The sequence below is a fragment of the Barbus barbus genome, assembly GCF_936440315.1.
Source record: "Barbus barbus genome assembly, chromosome: 37".
Taxonomy (NCBI): domain Eukaryota; kingdom Metazoa; phylum Chordata; class Actinopteri; order Cypriniformes; family Cyprinidae; genus Barbus; species Barbus barbus.
In genome coordinates, this window is record NC_136715.1 from 20300124 (window position 1) to 20315199 (window position 15076).

The 15076-nt window shown below is 37.0% G+C and overlaps 1 pseudogene across 1 annotated transcript in view; it reads right to left on the bottom strand.

The window, feature by feature from the left end:
- The window catches only part of LOC306856639 (tRNA modification GTPase GTPBP3, mitochondrial-like), an 18498-nt pseudogene continuing 3422 nt past the window's right edge, over positions 1-15076 (bottom strand). Inside the window, exons 5-9 of the transcript in view lie at positions 14083-14213; positions 9686-9834; positions 3603-3769; positions 1181-1347; positions 1-214 (exon numbers count right to left, since the gene is read on the bottom strand). The product of the transcript in view is annotated as a tRNA modification GTPase GTPBP3, mitochondrial-like (transcript). The remainder of the gene's footprint in view (positions 215-1180; positions 1348-3602; positions 3770-9685; positions 9835-14082; positions 14214-15076) is intronic.

Genomic DNA, 15076 nt, shown 5'->3' on the forward strand with positions numbered 1-15076 from the left:
CTATTTCCCAATACAAAAGTCTTTGAAAATTAGGTCTAAAATTTCCTCAGCACCGACTCTACCAGTGATTCTGCCCAGGCTGGAGAGGCCCAACCAAAGCCCTTCTGCCGTCAGCACCAGATAGTACTGATGTAAAGCCTCCAAGCTCTTCTGCCGGTGAGTCCGGTGTTGCATCTGAGTCAGACTCGGGCTGCTGATCAGTGGGTCGCCACATCTGAACAGATAAGGATATAAGACTTTAAGAACGTGCCATATTTAGGTTTGCTCTAGTGATGCACTGAAAATACTCAAATGAAATCATTGACCGAATCAGGGATGTTTAATTAGTGTTTCTTCCTTGCTGTTTTCTGATGATGCATGAACTTCACTCAAAATGATCTGTAGCATGCCTACCATCCAATAATCATATAAGTTTTGTGCCTTGTTAATTTTAATATGAAACAGTCAGATTCTGCCAATTCTATTACAAAATACAAACAATAAATGTGTTTGAACCGCAGAAAGACGTATATTGTAAACAATGTCACATAGCATTTACCTCCCCTTACTAAAATGAACCATGGTTTTATTATAGTAAATGTATAGTAATGTCTTTTGGTGTACTGATTACCATTTGTATAACCACAGTTTTACTACAAATACCATGGTTAAACTATGGTTAGTGTAGCAAACCATGGTTAATTTGTGGTTACCATGGCTTAATTATAGCAATCATGTTGTTGTTGTTTTTTATTTGTAGTAAAACCAAGGTTAATTTTCATAAAGGTCAGGGAATGTCCATAAACTCAATAGTCAGCTAGAAAAAGTAAGGAGCATTTTGCTAAATATATCACATATTCATCATATTTTTACTTAATCTTCATTATTTAATGTACTGTATGTTGGAATACATCTACCATGAAAACAAGTTATTGCAGTCACAGTTTAAAAGTTTATAATTCAATAACAAACTGAAGTTGAAACAAAATTATGTTTTTTAAAAATGGGCATAAAATGTGCAGTTTAAATGTCAGTACAACTATATTTGTTTATTGAGCAACATTTATCCAAGTGCGTTCTGAATTTTCACTTTTGGTTTCGGCCCAGAATTTATATTTTGGTGCATCACTTCTGTTTACAGTATCTAAATAACAGAGTATTTGAATATTTATACAACTGCTTTCTGACCATTTCCACTCACAGTGTCTTTAGTCTGTTCTGTAATGCCGTCAGGAGCTCCTGAAGGCCATCTTTGGTGTGACATGACAACAAACAAGCTGTCCGCTGAGGAAGACAGGCACAAGCTGGGGATCTGAAGGACGCTGCGTCAAGTCAACGACCACAAGAGACAGATCTGCCTGCTCCACCCTGTGGGCAGCAGCGGAAGGTCGTTTCTTAAGCCTGTTTCCTGACCTCGCAGAAAAAAACTGGTCACTTCCTGTCTATGCCATCACTTTAGTAAATAACAGCATACTGTACAGGCAGAAAAATATCATGCACTGCAACACACAAAGGTAAACTGTGACAAAGGAAATGCCTAATGTGCAACTATGGCACTTGGACACGGTTGCGCATTGTTCTTAAATGCAGGAGCATTTTTTTGTTTTAAAACTCTATTTTATTGATTAATTAATAAGGATTTATATTAATTGTGCTGCTTATGCATAGTTGTTTTGTGATCTGTATGATCTAATGACCTTTGATTTCGCCCACCATACCATATAACATGAAGGAAAAACATGCCAGCAAAGCATACTGTATGTTCATTTCTAATTTATATTTTTGTTTGTTTTATTTTTGCATTGAAATGTAAATAAAAAAAGTTAATTTAAAATTATATATATTTTTTTTCTTTTTTCTTTTTTTAATTATTATTATTTACATTTTTAATATAATATAATTGGATATAATGCAACATTTACTTTTGACATATGAAACTCAATCAAGTTTAATTGTTGGCTCTTCACATATTTTGGCACCTCTGGTCTAAATCAACAGTTTTCAACTCCAGTCCTCGCGCCCCCCGCTCTGCACATTTTGCATGTCTCTGTTGTTTAACACACCTGATTCAGATCATTAGCTCATTAGAAGAGAATTCCATGAATGAACTGTGTTCTGATTGACATGCTCCCTACACAGTGTTCATTGCTCCCTACTCCCTAAGCATGAGAAATCTATTGACGTTTACTTCACTTCGGAACTGATTTATTCACTGATTTATTCACGGATTTGCGCATCACACACAGACGAAACTTACTAGTGAAGTGTGACAAAATATACCTCTGTAAATAAATACCGCTGGTCTAAGGCTACGTCCACACGAAGCCAGATTTCTCCCTATCCGATCTTTTTTTTTGCCTCAAATTCCGTAAACACGGAGTCGTCTCAGGAAATATCTGCGTCCACACGGAATCATTGAAACCGACTGAAAATGATGTAGTACACATGCCAGGCCAATATGTGGCGCTGTAATTCTGCCACAGAGATACACAAAAAAACAGAGAAGAAGACTTGGACCATGTGCGTAAACCTTGCACGCTGAATACAAACTAACACACAAAGCAGAAGATTTTGCTTTAATAAAACTAATGAGCTCAGTGGGTTCTGCAGCACGAACACAGGCACGTAGTCTGACATTGTTGTTGTCGCTATTATGTGACGTAGCGGTGTCTGATTAGGGGCGAGACGTGGGCTGATGACGTCATCGTTTCAGAAAATATACGGATTCGCCGTCCACACGAAAACGTGAAAACGGCGTTTTCAAATTTATCCACCCTGGGACCCGGTTTCAAAAATGATCGGTTTCACTCTTCGAAAACGCCGGATTCGTGTGGACGAAACGCCTATACGGTAAAACATTTATGCGTATACAGAGAAACCCGTCTTCGTGTGGACGGGGCCTAAATGACCAAAATATTTTTTGGGGGCTTTGTCTAAAATTTGTTGTGTCGCTCACTTGTAATTTTAGCTAGTTGTATAAATTAATTAAATAGTTAATATGCATTTATTTATCTCTTTTTAGTCCGTTATCTTTTGCCTCTAGAGGAAGCCATGACTGGAATAGACTCCCATCAAAATTAAAAGATATAAAAACGCATTGCGGTTTCTGAAAAAAATGAAACATTTGGTTTTTGTCAAATCAGAATTGTGAAAACGTTGTGTTTAGGTATTGATAATGTGTATTATCCCTGATAAAAAAATAAACAAACAAAATTCTAGTTGGTTTTTCCTAGTTTCAAACCTAACAGACTTCTTTTGCAACCTGTTTTTTTAAAAGACATGGTGCTTGTTTTGATATATTTATAAATAACTACATAATTTTTGGTCATTATTAAGCTGCCATCTCTTATTCTGCAAACATTATGTAACTAAACTCTTTATATTATTGCATAACCTCCCTGTCTATTCAGTGAAAAATGTGCCACATACCTATATCTAAATCTGTGACTAAACAGGTCATTTCCTCTTACGCGGCACAATGAGCTGCAAGAAATCTCGAGAGATATTTCCCCTCTACAGGCCATTTTTAGGATGGCAATATTTATCACTTTGGATTGTTTGCACAAAAATGCCTGAGTGTTTATCCTAGCTTGATTTTCCCACACGTGTCCGTAAATACATACCACTGACGGGCGCGCCGGACGCCCTCCTGCTCCACGCTGTCTGTGGTGCCCCGTAGTGATGTCCCTGCCGTGTCACTCAGCAGCACGGGATACTGCCCCATGTCCAGCGGGACCTCCACCACATCTCTGGTGGTCCCGGCTGTGGGAGAAACTATGGCAGCAGGACACTGAGATATACAGAGTGAGAGGAGATACAGCAATTAATTCAGAAACTAACAAGGACAACAAAGAACTGCTCTATTTAACCCTTCAAACATACTAGTGTCAATTTTCATGCTACTAAAACTTTTTACTAAATCTAAATTATTTTGCTACACTTTTAAAAGCTTTTTAAAGATACCAGTACTTATTCATTAGATATTAGTACTGATTGTTTGATAAAGGAACTAATTCATTAGATACTGGTACCTATTAAACAGATACTAGTACTTATTCATTAGATACTAGTATTTATTTCAATAGAGAATATTCAATTGTTACTAGTAACTCATTTCAAATTTCTGACTTAGAACTGTCCAGTTCTGATTAGTATATGGCCATTTTATCATTTAATTTAAAAAACGTACTAGTATCTATTTTGATTCTACTAGTACTTATTATTTTAGCTAGTAGTATCTATTCCATTAGATATTAGTACTTATTTATTGGCTAATAGTGTTTATTCTTAAAGGAACACTTTTTTTGGAAATAGGCTTATTTTACAACTCCCCAAGAGTTAAACATTTGAGTTTTACTGTTTTTGAATCATAACTAGTTACCTAGCTGGGGACTACTTTCAGGCGCTGCGTAATATCACTGCGCCTGCTGCACCCATGGTATGGCAGCAAATTTCCTTGATTATTACGCCGGAACGAGAGTATAGTTCCTAGCCATATCAGCCTAGAAAATCGCAACTTTTCATTTTCCGTCGGCCTTTTAATAAATAAGTATTAGTATTTTATTAGTATTTAGTGTTAAGTTGCTAGTGGCCAAAGAATAAACACTGAAAAGGCGCTAGTACCTAATGGAATAGACACTAGTAGCTACAAAATAAGTACTAATAAAAGTACTATAAAAAGATTTAGCATGTTTTAAGGAATAAATGTTAAAATGGCTTGCCATAAAGCAATGCACATATTGTTGGAGGGGCCCGTGAGACATTTTATTCTTAGACTCAGACTTCTCCGAAGTCTTTAATTTCTCAGGATGGAGGGCAGAGGTATTACCAAGGGAGATGCTCGAGGCTTCAAGAAAACCAAGATTTACTATATTTAAAATGTGATGATTACATGCACAAAAAAATAAAAAACAACACAAAGTTCACATCCTGTAGAAACGTGACATCTGACAGACCAGTGTTACAGTGATGGGCAAATAATATGCATGGGCAGGAACATATGCATTTTTTTTTTTAGATGAGATAAGGAAACACCTTCCTAAAAATGGAGCTTAAAATAAGATCTGAAAGCGTGGTACAAAACAAAGTTCACCACCTTTGATGTGGTGAACTTGCCCGTGTTACTGAGGTTACTGCCAACAACAACTGCTAGAGTTTCCATTTGTCCAGTTCAGGTGAAGGTGAGGCTGAATTGTCACACTAGAATAAAGATTCTGGATGATTTGGGACACCTGGTCCAAAGCCAAATAGTTGCTCATTTGCCCAAGTCAACACTCTTAAAAATATAAGTTTCCAAATGGGGTTTTCACAGTGATACCACAGAAGAACTAGTTTTGGTTCCCCAAAGAACCTTTCAGTGAACAGTTCTTAAAAGAACCATTTTTTCTTAGTGTGAAGAACATTTTAATAATCTAAAGAACATTCTTCCACTTTAAAGAACATTTTGTGGAATGAAAAGGTTCCATGGACAATAAAGGTTCTTTGTGGAACCACTGATGCCAATAAAGAACCTTTATTTTTAAGATTGTATATGGATTTTTTCTGCACCCACTTTAGCATCGACCAAGTTAACATTATATCATCTTCATGGTCTTTTTGGATATTTTATGTTTTGGTTAACTGGACTTTCAGTGGAAGGACAGAAACTATTCAGGAACAAATGAGAAAGAAAGTAATTGAGATCTATCAGTCTGGAAAAGGTTATAAAGCCATTTCTAAAGCTTTGGGACTCCAGCGAATCACAGTGAGAGCCATTATCCACAACCCCGAAAACATGGAACAGTGGTGAACCTTCCCAGGAGTGGCCGGCCGACCAAAATTACCCCAAGAGCGCAGCGACGACTCATCCAAGAGATCACAAAAGACCCCACAGCAACATCTAAAGAACTGCAGGCCTCACTTGCCTCAGTTAAGGTCAGTGTTCATGACTCCACCGTAAGAAAGAGACTGGGTAAAAATGGCCTGCATGGCAGAGTTCAAAGACGAAAACCGCTGCTGAGCAAAAAGAACATAAAAGCTTGTCTCAGTTTTGCCAGAAAACATCTTGATGATCCCCAAGACTTTTGGGAAAATACTCTGTGGACTGACGAGACAAAAGTTGAACTTTTTGGAAGGTGTGTGTCCCATTACATCTGGCGTAAAAGTAACACAGCATTTCAGAAAAAGAACATCATACCAACAGTAAAATATGGTGGTGGTAGTGTGATGGTCTGGGGCTGTTTTGCTGCTTCAGGACCTGGAAGACTTGCTGTGATAAATGAACCATGAATTCAGCTGTCTACCAAAAAATCCTGAAGGACAATGTCCGGCCATCTGTTCGTGACCTCAAGCTGAAGCGAACTTGGGTTCTGCAGCAGGACAATGATCCAAAACACACCAGCAAATCCACCTCTGAATGACTGAAGAAAAACAAAATGAAGACTTTGGAGTGGCCTAGTCAAAGTCCTGACCTGAATCCTATTGAGATGCTGTGGTATGACCTTAAAAAGGCGGTTCATGCTCGAAAACCCTCCAATGTGGCTGAATTACAACAAATCTGCCAAGATGAGTGGGCCAAAATTCCTCCACAGCGCTGTAACAGACTCATTGCAAGTTATCACAAACACTTGATTGCAGTTGTTGCTGCTAAGGGAGGCCCAACCAGTTATTAGGTTTAGGGGGCAAGCACTTTTTCACACAGGGCCATGTGGGTTTGGATTTTGTTTTCCCTTCATAATAAAAAACTTCATTCAAAAACTGCATGTTGTGTTTACTTGTGTTATCTTTGATTAATATTTAAATTTGTTTGATGATCTGAAACATTAAAGTGTGACAAACATGCAATAAAATAAAAAATCAGGAAGGGGCCAACACTTTTTCACACCACTCTCTCTATATATATATATATATAACCATCTTCATATAACCATGTTGTCAATTAATCTTTTGAATGGCAGGAGCTGCTTAAGAGACCCCATATTATGGTCTGATGAGTTTAGATTTTTTATGTAGGCAAGTTCTTAGAGATGTTATTTTCTGTAAAATGTCACAGTTTCATTCATTAGCAAGGCACTTAACACTGAATGCTTTTATTATCTAATTATCTGAATTTGAACAGCATGTTAGCAATGATCTGTCTGGTACTGAATAATTACATAAAACACCTATAAATAAAACCCTAAATAAATACTTGAATAAAAGAACTTCAGCATTTCTTGCCCTTTTGTCTTTTGTTCTCTGCTGCTCAGTGCCAAACCAAAATAACTGCACATATATCAACACAATAAACCGCTCTAAACCAGTGCTGCGCTCTGCAGTTTCCCTGAGCGGATGAAAGTTTGAAGAAACGTTTCTCTGTTGTTGCCATTCTGGTACACTCTGGAATTAAAGTATATCTCCATATGTCCACTGGAAGGAAGAGGCCAGTTTCACTCAAGTGCTCTTTGTGTGAACTTCCTTTAGGAGTTTATATACATTCCTAAAGTCAATAACTCTTAAATTTCTAAATCTTTTCACATTTTCAAATCTCAACTTTTCAAGTGCAAAATGTGCTACATTCTTGAAATTCAATTTTTTAGGTTTAAGCATAATTGAATTCACAAAATGCTTAATTAAATGACACTACACGGGAACTGACAGCAGAGCACAGCGCTGCAAGCTGGACCGCAAACAATAAAAGTCTTGATGAATGTGGGGTAATTCGGGGCAGGAACTGTGGTAATATCCAAACATCCCCTTCTGCTACTGGAGAGCACAGAGGTCAGTGATAAACGTCATTAAAGGCCATTCAGTGTCACTTTATGTGCGTTTATCACAACCATTAACCTTCTGTCACAGGACAATGTGACACTTTTGCCCCTAAAATCTGTGTAACCGTTTTAAGTAAAACATGATATTCCCATACATATGGAAACCTAACTTGATGCAGTGTTTTGTTCACTCAAGTACTCCCTGACTAACTTGCCCAAATGAATAAAAATGATAGTGTGGACAAAAGAACAAACAGTAGAAATGTATTTTCTTTTCTTAAAAGTTGAAGAAACAATCAATAAGGTCTAGGAGGGCAGCAAAGGATGCTATAGGATCCATTAAAAAGAAAAAACTATATAAATAAATATTTTTAAAGCTATCAAAGCTAACACAATCAAAGTTTGGTGTCTGACAGATTTTTATGTTTTTTGAATGAAATTTCTTATCCTTACCAAGGATGCATTTGTTTGATCAAAAATACAGTAAAGATTGTGAAATATTATAAAAAAAATAATAACTGTTTAATAAATGTGAAAATATTGTAAAATGTCATTTATTCCTGTGATCAAAACTGAATTTTCAGCATCATTACTCCAGTCTTCTGTCACACGATCCTTCAGAAATCATTCTAATATTCAGATTTTCTGCTCAACAAACGTTTCTTATTATTATTATCAATGTTGAAAATACATGTGCTGCCTAATATTTGTGTGAAAACTATAATAAACATTTTTTCAAGAGCCTTTGATGAACAAAGTTCAAAAGAACAACATTTATTTGAAATATAAATCTTTTGTAACATTATAAATTCCGTTACTGTCCCTTTTGATCATTTAATGCATCATTGCTGAATTTTATTTTTTATTTAAAAGAGAGCTTACTGACCCCAAACTTTTGAATGGTAGTATACTAATCAGATTTGTTTGAGATAATATTTGAACTATTTGAATTAGCACAAAATATTTCAGATTAGTTAACTTGGAAAAACAAAACATTTAATGTGCACTGTAAAAAAGATTCTGTAAAATTTACGGTAAAAAACTGGCAGCTGTGGTTGCCAGAATTCTAGCGTAAAAAATATGGTAGCAACGTTTTAGGTTTTACGGTTTTAACAAATTTACAGTTCAATACCGTAATTTCTTTAACTGATATAATCTTAATATACCAACCTATTATTAAATACAGGAACTTTCCGTTAACCATGTAACAGGTTTTTACCGTAGCATTTTCACAGTTTTTTACCGTTAAAATCACGATAATTTTTTACAGTGGGTTGTCTGTATAACGGTAATATTTGTCACACAGTCACCAAGTTTCTATCACAGCTTTCATACGTGAGCATACAAAGCTGGCTTTATGTTTGCAATAATATTCTATTTGCAGAACCTTGACATCAAAAAGTTTGAAACCCCCACATCTGGGACAGCAGTATTTCAGTTCTGGATCCCGACCTATTTCTTCTGATAGTGTCAAAGACATCTGGAAGAAACAATTCTAAATGCAAAAAAAGAAAAGAAACAAACTATATAATACTGCATCGTTTTAAGCAAATAATGATGCATTAGGGAGAACAAAACTTCCCACATTCCCACATCCTTTACTCCGACATCAAACGCTGTACATCCAATAAAATCTTTCAGCACTGATTCATCTGTTTTGGTACAAGCCAAATTACGCAGATGAACAAAACTTTGTGAAATAAAAGAAAATACAATCCAGAATAAATGCAAGTTCACTTGCAGCAAAGATATTATTATTAATAAATAAATAGATTTCAGTGTTTATGGATGTTTAGTTTTACTCTATTATGATCATATGCTGCTGTTGGGTCACCGCACACACAATATCAAAAGTAAAATCTGAGAACCACTAGTCTTTATGAAGCAAGGATTTACTTTGACACTTACTAAACACAAACCTATCATATTTGAAATTTATGTAGCATAATTGAATATTTGACACAGGCAGTAGGTCTGATCTTACTGAGCATGTTAAGCAGGCTACTCTTGCTGGCGTTAGTGCTTTCAGCGATGACCACCTGAAAGCGGCTGCGCAGACGCTCTCCTCTCCGCTGAGCCAAAAGGTGATTTTCCATTTCAGTCTGCAACTGCCAAACAGCTGCATCCACTGCGACAGGTCAAACATCAGTTCAACGTGTCAGGGCTGAACAGGCTCTAACAAAAGTATGCAGTTTATTGTTGATGTGGTAATTTTACATTTTGTAAACTGAAATGCACTGTTTTTAAAAAAGTCAAAAAAAGACTTACTTGGAAGACAAAAATGTCCATGCCAAAAAGATTATACATATATACTATATATTATATATAATTTTCCTACTTTCAACGACAGATTTTTTTAATACCAACATTAGTGTATCATAACTACCAAAAATGAATTCATGTTCAGAATTTTAACCCTTTAAATGCTAGTTTGTTTACATAATGAAAGTGACAGTGAAAGATGGCCAAATATGGTGACCCATACTCAGAATTTGTGCTCTGCATTTAACCCATCCAATGTGCACACACGCAGCAGTGAACACACACACACACACAGCAGTGAACACACACACACACAGCAGTGAACACACACACACACACACACAGCAGTGAACACACACACACACACAGCAGTGAACACACACACACACACACAGCAGTGAACACACACACACACACACACAGCAGTGAACACACACACACACAGCAGTGAACACACACACACACACACAGCAGTGAACACACACACACACACAGCAGTGCACACACACACACACACACACAGCAGTGAACACACACACACACACACACAGCAGTGAACACACACACACACAGCAGTGAACACACACACAGCAGTGAACATTTATTCATTTAGCTGACGCTTTTATCCAAAGCGACTTTACATTTTCACACACACACACACAGCAGTGAACACACACACAGCAGTGAACACACACCCGGAGCAGTGGGCAGCCATTTATGCTGCGGCGCCCAGGGAGCAGTTAGGGGTTCGGTGCTTTGCTCAAGGGCACCTCAGTCGTGGTATTGAGGGTGGAGAGTGTGCTGTACATTCACTCCCCCCCCCATCTACAATTCCTGCCGGCCTGAGACTCGAACTCGCAACCTTTGGATTACAAGTCCGACTCTCTAACCATTAGACCACGACTTCCCTAATCCCACTGTTGTTGTTGTTTTTTTATGAAAAAATTTAATTCCATATACTAAATGCTAAGCAGAATTTATTTATTTATTTATGAATGAATGATTATTTCAGTCTTTGATAAGACAGTCCTGTCTTGGTGATCAGAAACAATATGATTTTGACGCTTTATTATTTTTGTCCAATGTTAAATTAAAAAAAACATTTTCGTTAAACTAATCAGTTCTAAATATTACAGTACACACATACAAGCCACACTCTTATAATGATACCAATACATTGACACAATTCTAATTACAGTACATATCTTCAATTTAATTAGCCTTTTGTGAGTATAAAACAGAACAAAAAAATAGTATTTTCTATAAAAACAAAAAAGAACATATTTGAAGCCTTTCCAACAGAATCAAAACCTATTTAAAAATAGAATGCATGATTTTATGCCTAAATGGCACTAGGATTACAAATTGCACTTTTAATGGAGACATCTTTGTCCTTAATGTCCTAAGTGTAACAATTTTTTACACCTAGTGTAAAACTGATTTATGAAAAGAAATGAGGGTGAAATATTAAAATGCCACATTCCACATTAAGGAAAACACATTTTTGGCTAATTGTATGTTGTCTGCATTAACAGAGCCAAAATGATTTTTTTTAAGAAATTAAAAATTCAAAGTCCATAAGGATGCACAAGGGATAAATAGCAAAAGGGATTTAACTTTAAAAGACGAGAATAAAAATTATTTGCACTGAACATATACAAATTCACAGAGCTTTGGCACACTAGAAGTGTGTCAATGGAGGGGAAACGCTATTTTTCATGACCTCTGTTAGTGACTTTACAGCCTGTCTCTAACTCACAGAGGAAGGAGATGGTCTATGACAGACTTGTTCCTTGACGCACAATGAAATCCCCCAGTTCTCCAGAGGAACAGACTCTTATGTAAATATAATACCCAAACATCTGAATAAAGTTGGACAAATGATGCATTATGGGGCAGTCGTGGCCTAATGGTTAGAGAGTCGGACTCGTAATCCAAAGGTTGCAAGTTCGAGTCTCTGCTCCTGCAGGGATTGTAGGTGGGGGGAGAGAATGTCCAGCGCTCTCTCCACCCTCAATACCACGACTGAGGTACCCTTGAGCAAGGCACCGAACCCTCAGCTGCTCCCCAGGTGCCGCAGCATAAAAAAATGGCTGTCCACTGCTCCAGGTGTGTGTTCACTGTTGTGTGTGCACTTTGGATGGACACACACAGTTCTGAGTATGGGTCACCATACTTGGTCGTATGTCACATCACTTTCATTAACTGTACATGCTGTATTTTTAGGCACTACGACAAAATCTCTCAATGAGACAACATCTGTTGTGGTTTCTCTGAGGTCAATACTAACAGGAAAGTTTCACAAACCATTCTGGAAATGAATCAGTGTTGATAGGGATTGTGTTTTGGGATGCACTAATGAACATAGGAGTCGCCATAATGTCCCCCCATCTGAGCCAAAGACACTGTGGTTAAATTTAATTTTCGAAGGAAATATCCCGGAAAAAATCAGTAAAGTCCTTTAAATATTTAGGAATCAATACCAACGCTTCGTGTGCGAACGTCAGCTCCAGACAAAGTAAGTATAACGTGTTAGATTTCCAAATTGCCTTTCTGAAAGAGCTTCTTGTCACTCTGTAAGGCTAATTGCTAAAGCTATCACTGTCTCTGCCTGCTTTCACTGATGCTGTGCTGCCAGAATGATCTTAAATAGGAATGAGGTAGTTAAAATTTACATATGAAAGCAATGTGAGTTGATCGCTTGAAGTTGTCGAGCTCATAATCAGAATTAGGACTTATAAAGTTTGTGATAGCATGAGACCAGCTATGTTGTTATTTTTATCCAGCCGTGCTCCCTGTCTGTGTAATTCATAAACGCAAATTTATTATGCACAGTATAATCAGATGACTGACTTTGAGACGGAGTATGTAAAGACTACTAATTGTGGAATGTTTATTTGCAAAGGCTAGCACTGCTAATGCTGGAGCTTGAGCTCTTGAAGCTCCGCCCTCTTCTCCGGGACCACCAGCTCATTTGCATTAAAGCAGCACACTCAAAACAGCGCGTTTGGGCTCATACCCTAAAAGTGGCAATTTTAACAAGCTATAAAAATTATCTGTGGGATATTTTGAACTATAATGTAACATATACGCTCTGGGGACATCAGAGACTTATTTACATCTTGTAAAAAGGGGCATAATAGGTCCCCTTTAAAACAAAATTAGAAAGCCGAGACTTTGTTTCATTCCAAAAGTAACCTGCTCTGTCTTGTCTGTCGGCCCATTGTCAGTGTCCTCTTTGTTCTGCGATGTATTTTTCACTGCGTGAGAACATGGTGTGTGGCATGAGGCAAGGCTTGTCGGACATAGCAACATTAATGAAGGGGGCGGGTCTTTGCAAAGGCTCAATTGCTTAAAAGTGACAGTAAGGCTTTTACATTGTAAAACAAAAACGATTTCTATTTCAAATAAATGCTGTTCTTTTGAACTTTGTCAAAGAATCCTGAAAAATGCATGATGGTTTCTGCTGAAAATTCAGATTTGCATCACAGGAATAAATTACATCTTACAATATATTCAAGTAAGTAGTAAACCACTATTTTAAACTGTAATAATATTTCACAATATTATTGTGTTTTTTATCAAATAAATGCATCCTGGGTGAACACAAGAGACTTATTACTTATTAAAACATTAACTTCCTGACCAAACTTTTGAACATTATTTTAGACATAAATTTTATGTAATTTATTTTATGTAAATTTTAGACATAATTTTCCCAGTTTTTGTTTTTTGCCTGAATGAATCAGTATTTTTGAACAAAACGGTTGCGTGAAAGATTCAGAGACTGCATAAACTGGCATACCAGTCTTGGGAAGCTATTTAATCAATCCAATTTGAGGACCAGAATAAATTGTTTCAAATAGTTTTCAGCATAATTAAAAGTGAAAAGTTTTAGAAGACTACCATGAAGATCTGGACATCTTAGTATTTAGTATGTCACTGTTTGCTTTAATGAAAGCATATACATGAGGGCCATGTTCAGGAATCTAGTATAATATTTCTAATCTTTTCTTTGTGTCAGAACTTTTCTGTTATAATGTTTTTTCCCCAACATTTTGAGATCTTGTTTATTTCCAGAATTACATGTTTTTAAAATCCTCTTTAGACAAACCAATAGCCGACATCACACTGTGTCCTGAGGGCTCTGTCGGCTTGGTGCACACCTTGCTCAGGATGTCCTGTCTCCTGCTCCTCACTGACTCAAGCACACTCTTACACACAAACAATAGATGGACACCATCCCTGACAGAGAGACAACACTGCCCAATAGCAGTAAATTCTGGAATTATTTAATAGACCTTATATAATAAAACAATAACCTCTCATATGAACACACTTATGACGAGTGTTCTATTGGCTTCCATGGTAAATCACATTAACAGCCCATTCAGCCGCACACAACAAGGAAAACAGCTTTTGCCAATTACCAATAGCACATGTACAATTTTGAATGTGTTTAGTTAGAGGTGCTCTAGTGTTTCAGATCTCTCTAACTGCTCAAAATCAATCTATCACTCAAACTCATTTTATTTCATGCGTTACAAAATGAGGAGGAGAATGAGAAAACTGGGTGTTTTGTTCCTTGCAGCTAGTGTGCTGTATGTGGTTTTCAGGGAGTTGCTCCAAGTCAAAATAACCCACCCTTCAATTCTCTATGATATTCTGATCTCTAGATATGCCTTGGGTCCCGCCTTCTAGTCTCTTCTGCTCACCAGGGCGGCATTTATTTAATCAAACATCCAGTAAAACAGCAGTATTGTGACATATTCTTACAATTTAAAATAACTATTAATAGAATTTAAAATACAATTTATGCCTGTGATGCAAAGCTGAATTTTCAGCATCCATTTTTGTTTGTAGCACTGATTCCCATCCGTTAGGAAAGCATCAAACACATACGCCACTTAAGGAGCCATTCATACAGAATGCATCTTTGCGCCTAAAAACGCAAGACGCAGCACTAGTTTTAAAAGATGCAAGACATGAGCGCAACGGTCATACATGTCTGTCTAGCATGTGTTTATATAGAAAAACAAAGGAAAAGTAGCGCACTTGAATGGAAAAACGAGTTCTGTGTGAACGGCCCCTAACAATTCCCATATTAT